Source organism: Galeopterus variegatus, unplaced genomic scaffold (assembly GCF_000696425.1).
Source record: "Galeopterus variegatus unplaced genomic scaffold, G_variegatus-3.0.2 Scaffold478, whole genome shotgun sequence".
NCBI lineage: Eukaryota > Metazoa > Chordata > Mammalia > Dermoptera > Cynocephalidae > Galeopterus > Galeopterus variegatus.
The window spans coordinates 19,664-29,093 of record NW_007726589.1 but is presented as its reverse complement, the minus strand read 5'-3'; positions in this window follow the sequence as shown (position 1 = coordinate 29,093).

Below are 9,430 nucleotides of genomic sequence, written 5' to 3'. Positions count from 1 at the left end.
TTCTAAAATGGGAAGACTTCCTGTGGGGACCAACACTTGAGCCCTGTGGTTGAGCTAAATTGCTGTGTTGCTGCTGATTCTCTGGGGAAGGCTTTTTGTGCAGCTCAGGTTTTAATGGTTGACCTTGTGTGTACTTCCAGGTCTCATGAGGTCCAGTACACCTGGGTTGTGTAGAAACTCTGGTCTGGACCTGAGTATTTTCAGCAAACTACACCCCATGCAGTTCTATATTCCTGACCAGTCTCCTCCGAGTGGTCCTGTGCTGATTGGGGGGCAGATCAGCTGTCCTTGCTGTGCCCAGTGTTCCCCCTGTGGGCCTGTCTCCCCCACCGCCCACACTCCAAACACTTCATGATGGGATGAGCTGTGCACAGGTCCCTTGTGATGACTCACTGGCCTCTGAGTGGCTGCTTACTCCTATGTGGGTCCATGGGAACCCTGTTAGTGGTCTTGCTGGCCTGAGGGACACCAGGGCCCTCTCCTTGCCTGCTGCCTCCAAGCAACTCCATCCAAAAGGCACAGCTATGGCTTTTGCCGGCTCCTGCTCCATGTGTTCACCAAGGACAGCCTTGAAGTGGCCAGGGCTCAAAACAGAGTGGTCCTTTCTCTCTTCATAGCTTCTCTTGCTTTCATAAACTCCGTAGGTCTTTCCTCCTCTTCCCCTGAGCTCTAGCAGCCCCAGCTTGGCTGTCGTTGCTTTTTAATAGTTGTAAATGTGTTGATTTGTGGCAGAGAGTGATGCTGGGGACTCTCTAGTCCTCCATCTTGGCCAGAAGCCTCTTTACTTTCTGAGGGTAAAAGCCATACCTGAGTTTTATTTTCATTTTACCATCAATTACTCACAGTACCTCACTAGCAGCTCCCTTTTGTTTCACCAAACAGAAATGTCAGCTTTGGGTGGCATGGGTGTATTTTTACCCCCCATGTGTTGTAGCAGCTTTAGCACATCCATGAAAATTCTAAGACATGATATCTTCTGAAAATAAAGCTCTAGAAAGGAGCATTTGATTCTGGCCCAAACCTAATGCGAGTAGCAATTTGATTGACAGGTGAGTCACAGAAATCAGTGAGGAAAAGCCACCTGGAGGGTCTCTGTTGGTGGGCTTCTGAGTCCATGGAGGCTCTGTATCAGAACAGAGATGCATCCTTCCAGAAGGCTCTTAAACACAAGCATGTGCAAATACTTTCTGCTCCCAGCATGTTTGTTACTAAAAAACAACCTTGGATTTTTACAGCAAGGTAAATAGGAACTTTCCCAAATGGGCAAACTTGAGTTAGCCTAATCCCAAGATTGAAAGACTGGATATTTTCACTCTGCTTGTTAAGAAGGCAGCTATTTACTTTTTAAAATGGAGATCTGCATTAAGAAATAGATTACACATTGCAACCTAGAATACACAGATCTGACTGAAAAAGAATTTTCATAAAAGAATATTTAATCCTTACTATATGCAATGCACTGATACTTTCTGTTCTATTTTATTATGTTTTAAATGTTGGTCACAATCCAAACTAAAATGTTTCACACCCACTGAGAGGTCACAATCTGTAGTGAGAGACGTGCTGAACTGGGTGAAGCCTACGCTCCTTGGCACATTCCTGTCACATACAGCCTTCTTCATCCTGTTCCTTTCCCCAGGGGCTGCCACAAAACAGTTTTGATAGGTCAAGAAAAAAGGAGACATTTTTTGTTTCCTCTACATTTTCTAAGTTCTGAAGGGCACCCGTCAATCCAAGGTCGTTCTACGGGCTGGGGGCTGTCTCTTCTCAAATGGAGTGGGGTCCCTTTTTCTTTATAATCACAAGATAACAAAGGTATTTGATAGAAAAGGCCACCTCCTCTCACATCTTGAGGCTCATGGATTCACATCTGTCACGTTGAGGCAATAGCTATGCTAACATGTGGCTAGGGCAATTCATAACTAAAGCCAAAATGTTTCGTTATTTTTGTTATACTAAGTCTTCCGTTTGTATTGTCAGGGATAGGGCTCAAATCCTTTAAACCCATTGTACAGACTGAGTCACCGGACCCCTCACACACAGGTCCATGTTATTAGGTAACTGGAAAGATCCTGGGAGCCGTTGGCAGACGACATGAGCTCAGTCCTCAGCAAAGGCAGCAGCAGCTTACAGATCCAGCAGCTTACAGGTCTGGTGGCGGCAAGGACACTGGCAACAACAGCTTGCAGCAGCAGCAGCAGCCGCCCTGTAACCCCCGGGGGCATCCTAGGGACAGGGAGGCCCTGTGGATCAGAGCCACTTGTCCTTTATACTCAAGTCCGATAACCCAGGACACCTGGGCACACACACGCAATTACATTAGACAACCAAGGAACACCTGGGTGCACATGCATATTAACATCAAATGCTCGGCAAGATTCTGAACATCTGAGGGTTTCTGAACATCCTCCTATATTTTCCCAACAACTTCCAAGTGAGGAGAGATTTTCCCAGCAGACAGACCCATCAGATTCTGAATTCATTTCTCCTCACCCTCAGGTTCAACTGAAATCCCAAACTTGACATTAGGACATGAAGTTGGTGCCACATTCCATACAGTAGACAAGGCCACAGTGCTGCACGTCTCTGGAATGGTCCACTGAGAGATGCCATCCACATGGAACAATAAAAGTGGTGCCCTTATGGTGGTGCACGCTGGCCCACAGGCCGTGGGTTAAATGTATTTCCAGCACTCAGAGAGCCACTTCCCTCACTCCAAGTATACAGGCCCCACCCTTGTGGTAATGTCTCCCCAAATCAGGGGTTATGGTTCACCCATTCACTCCTAGCCTCTGTGAACATTCTTCCTTTTGTCTCCCGGAGACAAGTGCTACTCCATGCTTTGGTTCCCTTTTGGTTTTTTGGAGAAGTAACGGTCTTTCCTATCTGCCGCTTAGATACCCCCATTGACGGCCAGTCAAAACTTCTGACTCCATAGCTAAATCTCTTACCATCTGGCTCCAGGAAAGTCTAGCTTCTCTTGGCCTCCCCTCTTTGACCCTGGGCCTTTCAATAAGCAAGACTATCTCCCATCTCTTCTGCATCTTTTTTCTGTCTTAAGCTAGTCTATAGTTTAGGCCATTTAAGAATCACACCCTGAATTTATTTTACTTCTGCAGATCTTGTTTTGTCTACTTGTCTTTTTTTTTTTTTTTTAAATGAACATAGTTGAGTTCTCACAATTCTTCTTTGACATTGCATGTTCCCTGCTGTGGGAGGGAGGGCAGTTACCAATTAAGGGTCTCCTGCTTCCTACAGACAGTAGTCAGGCAGCCCCTCCAAGCAGCTGTTCACAATGTGGAGGGCACATTAGAATCACCCGGGGAGCTCTCAACCCAGGCTGCACCCATACCAGTTAAATCAGGACCTCTGGGTGGGGCCCAGGTGTTGGTATTTTTATAGCTCTTCAGGTGATTACAAAGTGCAACCAAGGGTGAGAACCATCATTTATTATTCCCATTTACAGCACATTTCCATGTTTAAGACACTTCTCCAACCAGTGGGAGAGCAGAAGCTCCAATTTCCAGATTGAAGACTCCTCCTGTCCCTGCAGTCCAGGAAGGTCTTGTGAAGGTCACTCCTCAAGCCAAGACTTGCATCTCCGAGAAGCAGTCTTTTAAACCAAAATAGAGCCAGTTATTCCCCAGCATAACACAAGGATGGGGATCTCAGAGAGGACTTAACTTGTGCACAAGTGTTGAAAGCTCCAACCCCTGGGGGATTTCATCTCTGATGGCCAAACAAAAAGGGGGATGAAGAGGAACAGACTGGAGTGACCATGTCTGTCTGGAGCAGGTGGGAGGGCTGAAAAGAGGCTGTGACTTCTGCTCTGGGTTTTTGAGAATTAATAGGAACTTTCCAGGCAGAGGAGAGGGGGAAAGGCATGGAAGTACTTGAAGAAGGGCCAGAAGTTCTGTGTGGCCAAGGTAGCCATGGCTCTTTTCACCCAAACCTCACCAATGCACCTCATAGGTGTGGGAACATAGCCTAAGTGATTCATTTTCAAGAATAACTTAACAAGGGTTGCTTGACTAACTTGTGGTGTGATAACCCCTGAAAGTGCACTTTCCCAAGGGTGACTTCTCAGCATTTACTTCCTGGTTCTTCTTCCTCCTCAGGACTTCTGGAGGGCCTTTTCAAGGGCTTGTCCTGAGCCCACCCCTTTCCACCAGAGAGAAGGGGACAATAAATGCCTTATAAGGAAGTAATAAAACTTAGGCGATGCCCAGGAAGATTGTACACCCCATAGTACTCAGCCAATGGAGAACTGGGGGAGGGACTTGCACAGTAGGGAATAAATTGCTCGATGTAACCATTTCAGGTGTGCCTGCCCAACAGACACCTGATCTTGCAAGACCGCCATTAAAGTCTCACTTTGCTGTACCTCATATCTCCATGTCTGTCCTTTGGCAATTTATTGGATGGGTGAGGGCATTTCTCACAATAGGTGAGGAAATATTTGAGCTTCCAACAGCTGAAACAGCAACACCAAAATTAAAGACTCTGAGCCACCGAGGGGTATCCCAAGGATTTGTGGTAAATTGCCAAGTCTGTGAAGACAAGTAGGTTGTTGAAAAGGCAGAGGGATTCCTTTGGGGCTGGAGGGGTCAGGTAGGGTTTCCCCAGAAGGGAAGAGAGTCTGCACCTAAGGAGGTGAGGAGCACCAAGGGAGACATCTGAGCAGCATGGAGGCTGGTCCAGGGCTGGAGGTTGGGCAGCTGGGTGTGGAACAGCAGGTTAGAATTAGTCACCCTTTCTCATATCTACACCTCATCTGATAGGCTCAACTGTAAGCTTCCTGAGAGCAGCAATCAGCTCTGGGTTTTGCCCCACCTCTGCATCTCACAGGCCTAAGGAATTAAGAGTTTATCGATGCAATAGTAAAAACATTCTTGGAATTAATAGAAGAGGGATATAAGGGATATGTTTAAGAGAAATAATTTTAAATATACCAGCTTTCTGAACATTAAGGGTAGCAGAATATGCCACCCCAAAATATGCCTCTTTGGCATAAAGACTATTTTGATCAGAAGGCAATTAAGCAGATACAGGAAAAGCTCTTTGCTCTGCCTCCACTTGTCTAAAAGCAGAACATAAATTTGTAAACACATGTTCCTCCTCCTCTCTCCCAGGAAGGATGGAAGTTAATTTGGAGACAGCCCTTATTGGCCAGGACAGCACCCAAGGAATCTACACAACAAACTTTACTAGAACACATGTTCCTCCTCCTCTCTCCCAGGAAGGATGGAAGTTAATTTGGAGACAGCCCTTATCGGCCAGGACAGCACCCAAGGAATCTACACAACAAACTTTACTAGCCAGCCCTTATCTTCCATTAGTTCCCCCATATTCTCGTATTTACCTTCCCACAATTTGCTGCCCTAGAAACTAAGTCCTCTTCCTCTGTCTTGTCATTTCTCTAAAAATTTACTGTTCTTTTAAGACGCTGTGTAAACCCAAGTTCTAACCAGCCCTTTGCCTCATCTGAGTGCTCCCATCTGTATGCCCGATGCACCTTTTAATAAACTCGTCTGTCCTTCTCTTGTTACTGTCTTTTGTCAGTCTCATTTACAGGACCCCAGCTAGAGAACCTAGGAGGGTAGAGGAAGAATAATTTTTTTCTTCCCCTACAAACACAAAGAGCTCACTGTCTTGAAAAACTGCTTTTTCTAGGGAAGGCTCCAACCAAGAGAGACAGTCTCAAAACAAGCCTAACCTTCTGGCTTGGGGTGCACAGGAAGCCTCCAGATCCATCGACTACCAGACTGGGGTGGACCACCCCACTATATCGTAGTGCTTTCCAATTCCTTTCATTTTCAACTCTCACTGGTATGTAGTGAACTAACAGAGTCAGTCACTCTTCACAGTAGAAAGCTGGGGGTGGGGGCATGGAAGATACAGCCGGATTCTCCCCAGTGACTTCTCCTAGTAGCCAGCTGGTTGTAGCTGAGAACAGCAATTATTTTGCTTTTGTCAGACATCCAAGGTGCAGAACACAGCTGCTAGGCCAAGGTCTGGCACAGATCCAGCCTGGCTAGGACACCTTGGAGAAGCCTACAGGGCTGTGAGCACAGAGCTGGCCACCTGGAGAGAGAACTGGATCCCCCTTCTCCATGCACACCCCAGGTGTTACTTTCTTTACTTTCTCTGTAGCCTTCCTGCCTCTGTGCAATAAGATTTGCTGTGAGCCACTCCAGGACAGGGCCTGGCCTTTCGGAACCCAGAAAGAGCCACTATCACAGTTGTGGCAATTTAAAAGCATAAACCAGATCCAGGGTGCAAAGAGCCCTGGACTTGGAACACCATCCCAGCTCTGTTTTTGCAGCCTAATGGAAGCAGAACCCTTATGTTTGAAACTTATCTGCATCCCACACAGATCTTCTCCAGGTGCTGCAGGCAGCACAGCTCCAATGAGGATGGATTCTAGGGTTTAGAGCCTTGGATGAGGAGTCCCGTCACACTCCACCCACTGAGACAGAGTGAGGTATAAAGAATTCAGATCTCTGAAATCAGTAGCCTCATAAATATAGGACCCCAAACAGGCCAACCTACTTCCCATTCCCTTCCTACCCCAAAGGTAGTAAAATCACTGCAATTCCCACTTTTTTCTCATTTATACAGTATCAAATTTTACTTTGTAAAAGACAAGCTACCATCTACCTGGGACAGACCTAGGTGCCTCCACCTTTTGCTTCCTACAAACCCCACAATTCGTGCCGTCCAGTTAGCTCGCTTGCTTAGAATGCAGGGTTGTAACAAGGTCAAGGATTTGGATCCTCATACCAGCCAGACACCCCCCAAAAAGAAATTTAACCCCCACAATTCCAACCACAAGTGTTGCAATTGGGGTTCCTCTCCCTCTCCTCACCTTCCTTCATCACCTCCATCTTTGCTCAAAGGACGTTTTCTTCCAGGGACGAAGATTCTTTTCCCTCCTGTTACTTCCAATATCATCTGCTGTCTTTATTCATAGATCGATCCACTCATTCAGGTGTGTTTCTGTGCCTGCTATGTGTCCAACATTTGCTAGCCCCAGTCTTCTGACCGGTTTGAGTCTCCCTCTACCTGTCAGATCCTGCTGAAAGCCAGGCCCTTGCTAGGTCCTGGGACAGCTCCTTTCACTGATATACTAATAGCCATGCAAGCTAGGTGCAGCCCAGGAAGGAAATGGAGCTCAGGATGCTAGGAAAGGGGGAGCTTCCAGATCCTCTACCTGAGCGGTTCTCAAAGTGTGGTTCCCGGACAAAAAACATCAGCACCACCTGGGAACGTGTTAGAAATGCTCTGTTTGTCACCACCAATCTGGGAGAAAAAGGAGAGGGAGCAGTGGTTTCCGAATGTTGGCATGAATGGTGATGGTGTTGATAATGACTGACATTTATTAAACGTAGTAACTGTGCATCAGCCACTGTTCTAAGGACTTTATTAACACATTCAGTCATCACAACAACTCTATGAGGAGTTAAGTACTATTAATAATCTCGCAATTTTACAAATGAGGAAACTGAGAAGCAGCGAGGTTAAGTGGGTGTGTTCAGAGAGTGAATGACTGAACAGGTCAGGCTCTACACACACTCCACATGCCACTCCTACTCCCTACCTGTGCTCTCCTCCACAGCAGCCCTTCCCAGAGCGAAGTGGCCAAGATCCTGCACTTTGGGCCAACTGCGTGGGTCTGAAGCTAGGTTCTACCACTTACTGAACCTGGACACATCACTCTCTGTGCCAGTTTCCTCGGCTCTAAAATGGACATAATAACTGTACCCATTTAGCTCACAGGGCGGTTGTGAAGATTAAGTAGGTTAACCCACTGAGGCATAGCACATGCTCAGTAAATGTTACCTTACTATTTTGAAGGCCTCTAATCTGTGGAGGAAAAAAAGGAAGAAAAATGTGAGGAGAGAAGAGAGGGAAGAAAGAATTGGAAATAACAGCCTGAGAATTCCATAACAACTTCTCAGGTAAAAACTCATGAGGGTCCCTGCCCTAGTCTCTCCTCTACTCAGGAAGCAGGTGCTAATGAAGGATTTTGTGCACGCCTGCATGGTGGAAATGTGAATCTCTCCATTCTGGGTCTCAGGCACATGACTGATTAAAGCAGATGGTGATGACCCAGGCCCACCCCCCTCTGACTTCGAGAACTGCCTCACATAAGCAGAATTGTGTCAAAGTACAGAGACTCAGGTATCTTTGCTGCTACAGAGAGGCAAATAAGGGTGGCACCTACTAGATTTAGTGCCCTGCTTACACAGGTGCGAGGATGGAAAGAAAAATGGCCACTATTAGATGAAGTCTGCGTCTAGACCCTTAAGAACATCTAGCTACTTGGAGGAAATATGACACTAAATTTTATTAAGATTGTTGTTGCTAACAGAGGTGGATAACACAGCAAAAATAACCATCAGAGGATGCCAAGCTTAGGGGGCAAAAAGGATCAGACCAGAAGGAAAAAGAAGCCTTTGATGTTGAAATGTGGTATTGGCTTACTTAAGGGGGAAATTCTTACTAGTAGAAAGAAGCCAACACTTTGCCTGCCTCCTCTATCCCATACTGGTCTCCCTCACTTCCAAAAATAAAAAACCAAAACAAAACAAAAACAATCCAAGCATCAGATCCAAGTAGATAATGCTCTGGCATCAGATGAGCCAACCAGAGAGCTAAATAATATGATTTTTTCCTTTCCTCTCTGTATAATTTGCAGGGAATTTGTGCAGCTCTGAGTTGTGCTTTCTGTGCTATTCCAATGAGCCAACCAGAGAGCTAAATAATATGATTTTTTCCTTTCCTCTCTGTATAATTTGCAGGAAATTTGTGCAGCTCTGAGTTGTGCTTTCTGTGCTATTCCAGTTTATGTTTAAGATCTGCACGGGTGTCAGAAATTACATGATAGAGATATAAGGGTTTATTTTTTTTCTGTCCTTGTAAATGATAACATATAGTGCAGCTTTTAAATTGTTTTTAACCAATTTTGTAATAAGAGACAAATACAAAACATCAAAGCAACAGAAAAATCAAATTAACTTTTCACCCTGCCATCCATGTAACAAAACTGAATAATCTCTTCTGAGCTTTATTGTTGCTTGGGCTTTTCTTTTTTTTTAAACCTATAATCAATATTTACAAAGTTGAGTTCAACTATTTTTCACTTAGCATTATTTTATATCAATTTTTCTATTTGTTTTCATAATACACAAATTTATCATTCTTAATAGTAATATTCTATTTCATCTTACACCACAGTTTGTTTTTATTTTACAATTTTTAGGGGTTTTTTCTATTTTTGTCCTTTTGAGTTATTTCTCCAGGAGACAGTTCCAGACCTATGTTAAGCAGGCCAAAGGATGTGATGTTTCATGGCTCATTACACTTTGCCATATTGCTTTCCAGAAATATTGAACTAATTTATGTCAGTATGAAAATACAGCTTCCT